This window comes from Vespa crabro, chromosome 2 (genome assembly GCF_910589235.1).
Source record: "Vespa crabro chromosome 2, iyVesCrab1.2, whole genome shotgun sequence".
Classification (NCBI taxonomy): Eukaryota; Metazoa; Arthropoda; class Insecta; order Hymenoptera; family Vespidae; genus Vespa; species Vespa crabro.
Window position 1 is genome coordinate 3,985,400 of NC_060956.1, and position 12,500 is coordinate 3,997,899.

The 12,500-nt window shown below is 30.4% G+C and overlaps 1 protein-coding gene across 13 annotated transcripts in view; it reads right to left on the bottom strand.

The window, feature by feature from the left end:
* Window positions 1–12,500, bottom strand: part of LOC124421721 (potassium voltage-gated channel unc-103) — a 150,116-nt gene that overhangs the window by 123,365 nt on the left and 14,251 nt on the right. The window lies entirely within an intron of this gene.

Sequence of the window (12,500 nt, forward strand, 5' to 3'; positions counted from 1 at the left end):
AAAAAACAAACAGGACGACATTACTAGGGATATTTTACGAATGAATATATTCGCAAAATTTACAAATGAAAATGCGTTCTTTAAAATTTCGTTTGGCATAAATATCGGTTTTATACTTTTGCTTTAGCTTTTCGCACACGATTGGATATATTTTAAATCATCTTGAAAAATTGAATTTACTCATAGTCATACATAATTAATATTTTATTTATAGTCTTTCATTCGGTATATACAGAAAAAAAAAATAAAAAATTAAAAAAGGAAAAAATTCACGTTGCAAAAATATTTCTGTACAATTTGAATTTTTATTCTCTTTAAAATCGTGTCCCTCAAACAGTTAACGTAATTCACATCGTCGAATTCAAGATTGACACTAAATTTAAATATAAATAATTAAATATATATATATATATATACAAAAGAAAAATGTCATTTCAAGAAAATTCATTTGATCTAATTCAATGGAATGGCACTTATGAATTAAAGATTTATATTACAAGAAATATTGCAGAGAGTAAAAGAGAGAGAGAGAGAGAGAGAGAGAGAGAGAGAGAGAGGAATGTCTTCTCTAGAGAAAAAAAAAATAAAGAAAGAAAAAGAAAAAGAAAAGAAGTAGGTTCATTTCAACGAGTTTAATAATGACACTCGAGAATAAAAAATTTACCGTAGAGTCCTTCGAGAAAATTCATTTCGTGACAAGTTCAAGTAATGACACTGATCAATTAGAAATCTACAAGAGAAAAATTGACCCTTTAAGAAAAAATTCATTTCTTCGAGTATACGATGGAATGACACTTTACAAATCATTGATTTATATTTAGATAGATAATAGATTTTTTTCGAAGGCATAATATAATCTCCTCTATAGAGGAAAGAAGAAAAGAAAAAAAAAAGAAAAAGAAAAAAGGCAAAAGAAAATTCGTCCCAATGAGTTATTCAAAAAAAAAAAAAAAGAAGAAATAGAAAAAATTTAAAAAAAAAGAAATGACAGCTATGAATTAAAATTAACACCGGGTGAAATTAACAAGAAGAAAAATGTCTCTCCGAGAAAATGCATTACGTTCAAAGATGTTCGTCGAATTACTGAAATAAACGTTTTCTCCGATTTCGACTGACATCGCCAAGATTATTCTCTCTCTCTCTCTCTCTCTCTCTCTCTCTCTCTCACTCTCTCACTCTCTCTCCCTATCTCTATCTCTATCTCTATCTCTCTAATATATCTCGTTATGCTTTGTCTCTCCCACTCTTTCTCTACTCTTCCCGATTAAGAATAGAATGATCGGAAGTCGTGTCATTCGACGTTCCAAAGAAATTAAAACGAGTTATGATTGATGAAGTGAGAAAAGAAGAAAGAAATGAAGAAAGAAAAAGAGAGAGAGAGAGAGAGAGAGAGAGAGAGAGAGAGAGCAGCAATACTCAAGGAGAACCCATAGAACTAGCGCATGCTCGACATTCATGTCGAGATATTAATATGTACGACGACTTTCAAGTGCACCGCAAGTCTCGTAATAGCGGTCCAGAATCCGCTAGAAATGTCATACTCGCGAACGTCAAACTGCTTGGCGTGCTTAAGGATCTTCCTCACGTATGGTGACGTTACTTACGTACCTACCTGGACATTCTAAAGGACGTTATCGAACGAAATTAAAGCTACTTAAGAATCTTAATCCATAGTATTGTAAATACTTAACGCGAGTTTATTGAACATTGGTTATCGCTAAGAGAAAGAGAGAGATCTATACATACATATATATATATAGAGAGAGAGAGAGAGAGGGAAGGGAGGATGAAAGTGAGTTTATTTTATTTGATTGAATTTCGCAAATTACAAAAAGGAATATATTAAAGAAAAGAATACATTACAAAAGGAATATTATAATAATGGAAATATAGAATGAGTATTTGATTAATCTTCTCCCTTTAATGTCTACGAGAAAAGATATATATGGTAAAACGTTTGAAATAAGTTCTTTATTAATGAATGAAATTTGTTTCTAAAAAAAAAAAAAAAAAAAAAAGAAAAGAAAAAAGAAAAAAAGTAATTTTTTATTAAGTTATGAACCTCATTAATGTCTACAAAAAAATATGTATATATATATATATATATATATAGTAAGATATTCATACAGATCGTTAATTAATGAACGACAGATGCACTTAACAAAAAGTAATTTTTTATTATGTTATGAACCTCGTAAGTTTCAATAAAAAGAGAGACACATGATGGAACACTTAAATAAGTTGTTTATTAATAAATAAAATGTGTTTCTAAAAAAAAAATATTGATCTTTTATTAGATCGTGAATCTCTTAACTATTTACAAAATATGATATACACGTAATAGGACACTCGAATAAATGGTTTATTAATAAACTAGATGTTTTTACTGAAAGAGAAAAAAAAAAAAAAAAAGAAGAAACAATATTAAGAATAAACTTTATTTGTCAATTTCGTTCGTACTAAAATATATTTAGTTGTTTATATTTAAAATGTTCTATCTCTATGCTGACAGGTGCGATTGAATATACAAACTATAAATAAACTATAAGTAAAAGTTGATTGAACCCATTTCCAATTTTGAACGGATAAATATAAAATCGTGTAGAAAAATTCTAATAATCGACTTGAAAGAAAATAAAGAATAGAAAAATAAAAAAAAAAGAATAAATAAATAAAACAGAAAATAAAGGAAGAGAGAGAGAGAGAGAGAGAGAGAGAGAGAGAGAGAGAGAAGAGAAATAAAACGAAAAAAACCGAACTATCTCAAAGAAAAAAAAAAAAAAAGAGAGAGAGAAAGAGAGAGAGAGAGAGAGAGAGAGAGAGAGAGAGAGAAGAGAAATAAAACGAAAAAAACCGAACTATCTCAAAGAAAAAAAAAAAAAAAGAGAGAGAGAAAGAGAGAGAGAGAGAAAAAGCAAAATCAAAAGAAAAGAATACAAACAGATACAAATTTAATTTATTATCTCTAAAGAAAAATCTTTGTATATGTATCGCGACAAGATAATAACGAAGTAAACGTCGTATAAATTTATAGCCAGAGTGTCCTACTTCAATGAATAGAAGCCAAGAAATCTAATTTCTTCTACTGTTATATCTAGAAGATAACCGGATGAAATCGTTTATTCTAATAAACGACGGCTCCGTCATTAGTGTCATTGCATTTACGCACGGATCTAACTAATTAACTCGACCGAGGAACGTTCGAATGTCAAGCAATTAGCGTACACGACATTCGATTTAGATATGGTTTGGTAGATCATAAACGGCATCCCACGCGGATATCTCGTTTCTATCGTAATCGTGAATAATGTACTATTTCTACCATTGTACGTTAGTCAGTTTAGAAGGAAAACATTGTTTTCTGTCAACTGAGAAAAGATTAATCACTAAATACTTTTCCGGACGTTACACGAAAGCCCATTTCTCCCACACCCAACCACCGACCACCCCCCCTTTGTACCCATACTAAACACCATCAACAACCCACAACCCAACTAAAGCCCCTCCAGTTCTATTTCGTCTCTCTCTTCTAGTTAGATAAACATTCCAGACGGGAATATCGAATTTGCTTATTCGAGAGATTCTTCTATCTCTCTCTCTCTCTCTCTCTCTCTCTCTCTCTCTCTCTCTCTCTCTCTCTCTCTCTCTCTTTGTCTCTTTCTTTCGCTCTTTCTCTCTTTCTTTCTGTTCTCTCGTTTCCCATAAAAGTCAACGGATAAATTGTATTGTAACGAAGCAGTATTACGATAACAAGATGGCCTGATTTAATACTTAAGAAAATAAATCGAAATCGTTGAATAACATTTCTTTACGTAAGACTTTATTTCCTTAGAAAATGAACAAGAAATATTAACTATCTGTAAATAAGAATAATGTAATATCTATATTTACGAGTGATTTAACGACGATTGTTATTGAATTAACATAGCCATACGTTTATTAATATTTATAATCAATTTTCTCGATGACAAAGCTTTATATATAAGACATGTTATTCCACAATTTTATCCTGTATACATATATTTATATATATATATATATATATATATATATATATATATATATATATTAACAATATATAACATATGTTATATATATTGGGAAACATTATAAATTTCAATCCATCGATTCGATTCTATATAATTTCATAATCTTATTCATTGTTTGTGATAATCAAAAAGATTATAAAATGCAAAAATTGTAATATTAGTTAATCTTTAGATATAATTTTTATATCGTACTAAGTATTATAATTTGTTATTACAGTTTAATGATGTTAAAAAGTGTTATAGTTCAACGTTATAGTTTAATACTCATCATTATTATTACACAATTAAAGAGTTATATCATTTTTCCTTTTTTCATAGCACTTTAATACGATATGATCGATATAAATAATAATTCAATTATCACAACGTATGTACCAGTATAATTATACTAATATCATACTAACAAAAGTAATTATAATGGAATTTAGTTTATGTCTTAATGATGAAAAATGTTATTCTTGTGATATAATAAAAATTATTTTTAAATTACATATGACACTCGTTATGATAAATTATAATGAAAAAGAAAAGAAAAAAAGAAAACAAAAATTTCAAATACAAAATAATGATTAATTTTCTAACAATAAAATTCTGATAAATTCTCAAATGAAAAAGATCGTCTCTTACTCAATGATTTCTCTTGGGGATGATGTAGCAAAAGGAGAAAAAAAAAGACAGACAGACAGATAGACAGACAGACAAAGAGAAAGAGAGAGAGAGAGAGAGAGAGAGAGAGAGAGTGAGAGTGAGAGAGAGAAAGAGAGAGAGAGAGAAAGATAAAAAGAGAAAAAGAGACAGAGAAAGAGAAAGAGAGAAAAATAGACAGAGAAAGAGAAAGAGGAAGAGAAAAAGAGACGGAGAAAGAAAAAGAGGAAGAGAGAAAAAGAGAGAGATTCTTGTGCACGTAGAATTCGTAAAGACGAACACATAGTAGAAGGAAGACCACCTAGGCAGCCCTCCTTTTCACGAACCCGGTCCGTCTCGTCGCATCGCATCGCGTCTTTCGGTTCGAGTTTATCGGCCGCACTAGAAATAGATTTTGCCGACTTCACACGACGTAGTGACGCTTTAGACTTGGCAGAGCCTACGACCCTTAGCCCCAAGGATGTCACTTGCCCCGAGAGAGAGATTCAGCTTTTCTCCTTCTTTTATTTATTTATTTATTTATTTATTTATTTATTATTATTATTAGTTATCTCTTTAGATTACGTTACGAAAGCCATCTTAATGTCAATTAACGCGTGCATATTCAATCATTCTTCTTTCTATATCCTATATTATATTTAATATTTTCTATGAAAATATTTGATATTTTGATCGACTATTCAAATTATTTCAATATACGTATTATATATTATTTATTATTTATTTGTTGGATCGATTTGATTAAATAATTTTTGCAATAAGTTATTTTTTTTCTTTTTTTTTTTTTTTTTTTTTTTTGAATTAATTTCATTTAATATCACAAACGCGACGTATGAAAAATTTTTTACATTGTAAATTCATATTTGAAAAGTGATTATATTTATTAGATCGTTTTATTGTAATAAAAATTTCTTTGCTCTTCTCATTAAGTATATAAATAAAAAAATTATTTATCGAGTCTCACATCTCGAAAATTATAAATAAGAATTCTTTTACTTCATTTCGTAGCCTTGAAAAATAATAAAATTAAAAATATGCTCATTATAAAATATCATATTTATTGGTTTTATATATAAATAAATATTTTTATATCGTACTAAAGTTTTTAATAAATGATTCAATAAAATAAGTAACAAATATACTTGGGTTAAGTTGTAGATAAATACATTTAAGCCGATTTATAAATAAATACCGTTTCATTATATCATTATTCTTATTATATATTTATTTCCGAATCAATTCATTGTAATATTTACGCGTAATCCTTATTTCTATTTTTTTTTCTTTCTTTTTTTTTTTCTTTTTTTTTTTATTTCTTCGTAATAACGGTTGGGATGCATCAATAGGTTTTCCATTTTTCTAAATAAGATCAATATAAGAGCATTTTATTTTCTCGTAACTCTCGACAAATCGCATTCTCTTTGTAGACGCGTTTTATATCTTTCGAAGCAAAAATATGGTTCGAAAAGAAGCTTACATTACGCTGGTACATCAGTTTACGTATATATGTATCTATATGTATATATATCTATATATATGTATATATATATATGTATATATCTATGTATGTATATATAGGCATACATATACTTGGATAGACTAGTAGACACGCGCAAGTCCCTCCGGCGTAATCGTTTTCAAAAGAAATCCGAAAATCGATAACCCATTTGTTCCGGCAGATTCTAAAACTTGCTCCGACGAACGAACCAATCCTGTGTCTGTTTCTTTTTGACCGATAGCAAGAGTCCTTCCCAGTAAAAACCAATCGGAAATAGAGATATGAATTATGTGAACGATCTGAAATTCATTTCGATTGTTTTATCGATTTTAATAATTCAATCGATCGATAGATTAATCGTAAAAAAAGAAAAATAAAAAAATTTATCAACAAATAATCAACAATTCTTAATATTAATTTCAAACGCGCGCATAATTCGCAAAACATAATTCGTATATTTGTTATTCGTTAAGTTTTATTTCGTCGATTGATCGTTAATTATTTATTTAATTTTATTTATTTATTTTCTTTTCTTTTTTTTTTTTTTTCCTTCATTACATCAGATCATACGTTTCACATTATATTCACTATACTTTATGCTTGTGCAAGAGAATAATTTCATTCGCGCAAATTTTTATTTACAAAAAAAAAAGAAATGTTTCTCGCTCTAACGCAAAAAATCAATTTCATTTTTTTAAAAAGTTAAAAATATCTTATCTATATAATTTCTTTTTTCCTTTCTCATCGCACAATTTTTGTTAAAACGAAGTAAACGGATAATTAAAGCCCTAAAGTAAAATGATTTTACTTTAAACTTAAAAGAGATGATAGATGAATTATACAAAAAAAATTCATGACTTTTCTTCTTCCTTCTTTCCCCCCCCCCACCCACTCACCCCATTCCCGCGCCTTCTCAATTGCACTTACTTTATGATTTTGAAATTTGTAATAATAACATGATGATTCCTTGCTATCATAGATCGAGTGTTTACATAAGTCTAAGAACAAAAAAGAGGGGAGGAGGGAGGGGGAACCGAAAGACAAAAAAAAAATGAACGAAGAAAGATGAAGAAAAAAGCAGAAAAAAAAGGAAAAGAAAAAAGTGGTAGAAAAGAAAGATATCACCCTATGGGAAAACAACTATCCTAAGGGGGAAAAAATTGAAGGGTGGTTTTTTGTGAGAAGTGATAAGGCGACACGTTAGTACGTGAGAAATGATATTGTGACAAACTGAAGACGACCTTGTCGTCACGTTATAGTTAAATCCGCTCGTGCTGTTCGATTTAAACACCCTATATATAAACGTAGGAACTGACCCGTTGATCCGGTTGTGTGACCCAGGTTGTTGAAGAGGTTCGCCATTGAGAGAGAAAGAAAAAAAGATAGAGAGGACGAGAGATAATTAGAGAAAGAAAAAGAGAGAAAGAGAAGGAGGGAGAGAGAGAGAGAGAGAGAGAATGAAAAAAGAAAAAAGAAAAAGCAAAAACAAAATGAGACTCGTGTTCGTCGTCACTACGGGTAAATAAAAGATAAGAAAAAAATGTACGGGGTCTCTCGTCGAGTATGCTAATTTTCATTCATGAAAAGAGAAGTCTTATTTAAGTATCTAGATGAAAGGGAAAGAAGCAAAAAAAAAAAAAAGAAAAAAAAAAGAGAAAAAGAAAAGACAAAAGAAAATAAAAGATTGTTTTGACTGGCCAATGAATTAGTGTTAAAATCGTATCGACCAATTGAAAAATACTTTCGAAATAACTCGATACTTTTCAAAGTTCATAGCATATCGTTAACCAAGAAAGAGAGAGAGAGAGAGAGAGAGAGAGAGAAAAAGAGAGTAAAAAATACAAGAGAAAAACGACAAAAAATGGAACTCGTATTTCTTCGATACTATGAGTAAATAAAAGATGAGGGAGAAATGTACGGGAACTCTCATCGAGTATGCAAATTTTCATTCATGAAAAAAGTTTCATTTAAGTACCTGGATTAAAAAAGAAAAAAAGAAAAGGAAAAGAAAAGAAAGAAAAAAGAAAATAAAGAGAATGGAGAAAAGAGGAAAAGAGAAAAAGGAAATAGAAAGAGAAAAGAAAGGAAATAAATTTGTTTTGATTGGCCAAGTGCATTGTACCTTAAACTGTACGGAACAAATTGAAAAATATCTTCGAAAAAACTTCTCGATATTTTTCAATGTTCGTGGGATATCGTTAACCGTATTCGAGAAAGAGAAAGAGAAATAAAGAGACAGAGAAATAAAGAGACAGAGAGAGAGAGAGAGAGAGAGAAACAGAGTTTGCCAAGAATGCACATCTTCCTTGACTTCGATGTCCACCAACTCGGAATAAGAAAATAGAAATTCGACGAAACAACACGACGACTTTGACATCGATCAAATGAAAATACTTAGAGATACGTAAGGACGTTCGTGGCGATTGTTTAAAATAGATATTAAGGTAATAAAAATAAACGATAATTCTAACGTCAATCCAAAATCCGTCGGTACGATTAATTTCTTTTCTTTCCTTTTCTTTTTTTTTTTTTTTTTTTTTTTTGTTGTTGTTTCCTTTTCTTATCTTCTTTTCTTTTCTTTTCTTTTTTTTTTTTTTTTTGTTTTTTTTCTTTTTCATATTTCAACTTTCTCGGAAGTACGCGAGTGGATATCGTGGAAAAAAAAAGAAAAGAAAAGAAAAGAAATAAAAAAGAAATAAAAAAGAAAAAGGAAAAATAAGAGAGGTAGGGGAAACAGAAAAAAAAATAAAAGAAATTCATAGAAATACCTTAGGATCGTTTGCTTTGATTTTCAAGAAAAGAAACGTCTGCGTAGTCGCTGTGCTAAGTTTAAAGAAAAATAATCGTGACGTGAGAGAGAAAGAAAGAGAGAGAGAGAGAGAGAGAGAGAGAGAGAGAGAGAGAGAAAGAGGTAAAACATGTCTAACATTTTCCCTTGAGATTGGTTGGTTGCACCGAATTTTGTATGTGTGTGTGTGTGTAAAAGTTTAAAACGCTGAAGAAAGTGGCAAGAAGAGAGGTGCAACGAAAAGCTGCCATCTTCAAAGAGGGACCAGGAGTCCGATGGTCAGGATCATGCACGGAAGAATAATAAACTTTTCGTAAGGTAACGTGCTTCTTCAAAGAGTTCAAGATCTGGAACGATAATCGAGAGTTTTCGATCATTTCGACACGTGATTTTGATTACGATTTAACCGGATTTCCTGCTAATCCTACTCTTTATCTTTTTTCTTTTACCTTTTTCCTTCTTCTTCTTCTTCTTCTCCAAAGTTCTTCTCGTATTATTTTGTGTCTTTTTTCTTTTATCTTTCTATCCAAGTTCCATTTCTAGAATCAGGATCCTTGATTTTCGTTGATCCTCGAAATCGCTGGATTATCTCGGATTAGTTAAAACATTCCGAAATTAATGATCTCTCTCTCTCTCTCTCTCTCTCTCTCTCTCTCTCTCTCTCTATCTCTATCTCTATCTATGTATTCGTGTAATCCGATGAAACAAACGAATAATCCGTGAGTGCTGTAACGCAATAGTGTTCAATAGTTTCGAGAAAAAGTAAAAAAGATCTATGAGCTCACGTTGCGATTTTAAAATCCTACGACGAATAATAATGTTTGATCATTTTTCTTATACTTTGGATTTTCGACTGATTCGAACGATCATTATACTGAATGAAGTCCATAGGCAAATGTCCGAGCAAATATCACGCAAAAATTTTTTTTCCTTTGAAGTTACAAGAAAGTTTAAAGGAAGGAAGAAGAAAGAATTTTACATCGTTCCAAAGTCGCAATTACAAAATGCATGTGAACATCTTTTTGTTTTCTTTTATCTTTCTTTTCCTTTTTGTTTCCTTGTTCTTTTTTTTGTTTCTTTCTTATCTTGTATATTTTTTTTTTCTTTTTTTTTTCTTTTTTTTTTTTTTTTTTTTTTTATTCCTGACCTCTTTCAATTAAGAAGGTCAACGTAGTTTTTCTTAAATGGATACACATTTTTTTGTCCTTTTTTTCTTTTTTTTTTTTTTTTTTCATCTATTATACACAACAGCGATCGTTTGCAATCAACGTCATAATGCCAAGTAAAAAATTACTGGTATAAATTGTTCGCGAGATAATCGTGATCTTATGCATTTTAAAGTGCTTTCTCACGTCACGATTTGAGAGGGGTAAAAAAAAAAAAAAAAGAAAAAAAATCGTCGGTCTGCTAATAATATTCTCGCAACTTGTCAAAATATACTAACTGCTTCATTTGCGAATAATTTATTCGTATGTCCGTGGTTATATAAATATGCAAAAAAAAAAAAAAAAGAAAAGAAAAAAAAATTATAGATATCCATTTAAAAGAAAAAGAAGAAAAAAAGAAGAAAGAGAGCTTCGTAACTCGACCTTCATATTTCGAAAAGGTCACGGGTAAAAAAAGTGTTTACATGCACCTTGTAACCGACTCAGAAGAGCGAAGAAGCGCAAATTTTTTTTTCTAAATAATCTTCTTTGCAACTTCAAACAGTTGCAAAATGTGGACTACACCTCGTTATACAGGGTGTTTCGCTTAAAGCATGATTTTTCAGGCACTTCTCGGTGAAAAAATGTTCCACCTTTCTTCCATTCTTTGATTCCTTCTTTTTTCTTTCTTTTTTTTTTCTTTTTTTGCTTTTTTGTTTTTTTTTGTTTTTTTTTTTTTTTTTTTTTTAATCAATACTAGATCGCCAATAAATTAGAATACGATATTACAAATTTTGAAAATAATTTCTTTTTCATTTTTCGATTGGTACTCGATCATCAACAAATTATAATACAAAATCATGAGTCTCGAAAATAATTTTTTTTCCCTTGATTGTCAAGAAATTATAATATAAAATTACGAATTGCGAAAATAATTTCGATCATTTTCTGCTCTTTTTTTTTTTTTTTTTTTTTCTTATAAATCAAAATCACCTGTATCTTTTTGAAATGACAAAGCTGAATGTTTTTCTACAGGACTTTGAGATCAAAATTCAATTATGTAGACACTTGCATTCATTCAATAATCTGTTGAAAAAATTATTTTCTTTATACAATGATACGGTATTCATTGAACGTGAGCTGATCGTGCCAATATTTTTAAATACCACGTTTTCCATTCGTATTCCTTATAGAATATTTCATTTAGGATTTTTTTATTTAATTAGTGACATTGATTTTCTCAATAAATCATTGAACAACATTGAACAACATCGTCCACAAAATCACATAGAAAACGTTATATGATACGATTTAAAGAGAATGATGATGATTACGGCCATTTTTTATATTAAAGAAAAAAAAGAAAAAGAGGAAGAAAAAAGAGAAGAGAAAAAATTAACAAAAACGAAAGAAAACAAAGCAGTATTTTTGAAATTTTCATTTTTACAATTTGCTGACGAACTAGCACGAATAAGTTTTCGTTTAAAATATTTATTTTCTGTCGCACAACCGGAAGTGTCTGAAAAAAACATAGTGACCACACTATAATATACATATCATATATATATATATATATATATATATATATATATATATCCTTGGATTGTTTAATGCCAATGATCTCTCTTTTTCTCTCTCTCTCTCTCTTTATCTATCTATCTATCTATCTATCTTTTTCACTATCTCTCTCTATTACTCTATCTCTCTTGCTCTTATTAAGCCACGGTCATCGACTCTCTCGCACACACACACACACACACTCTCTCTCTCTCTCTCTCTCTCTCGAAATATACAAAATATCTATCCCAAATCGAGAAACAAAATAAATCGAATTATTGGATATAGAATACTCGAAATTTTGAAATAACAAGAAATCGATAGGTACTGAAAATTGAGGCCATAATCGTTCGTCACGGTCGAATTGTTGCCCGAATAGTTCCGATCGATTGTCGTGTTCGTCGTGACAGACTTCTCTCTCTCTCTCTCTCTCTCTCTCTCTCTCTCTCTCTCTCTCTCTCTCTCTCTCACTCCCTCCCGCTCCTATCTCTATCGGATCTATAGATCTAACAAAGCGGAATGACGGAGAACGCGGACGCGTTAACGAGTTCAAAAAAGACAGGGAGAGAGAGAGAGAGAGTGAGAGAAGAGGATTGGTGAGGGGAGAGGAGGGGAGGGGGAGGGGGTAGGAAGGAAGAAAAGAAAAAAGAGCGTAGGTTCGCGGAGGACCGTGGGGAATTTTAAATATCCATCCTGGCAAAGATCCAAAGTTTCTGGACGAATTTATCGTCGGAACGCACGCGTTCGATCGTGACCATGTTCCATGTACATACGTCACATAAGCTATACGAGAGTAAGATCGAGAGGTGTCTGTGCCC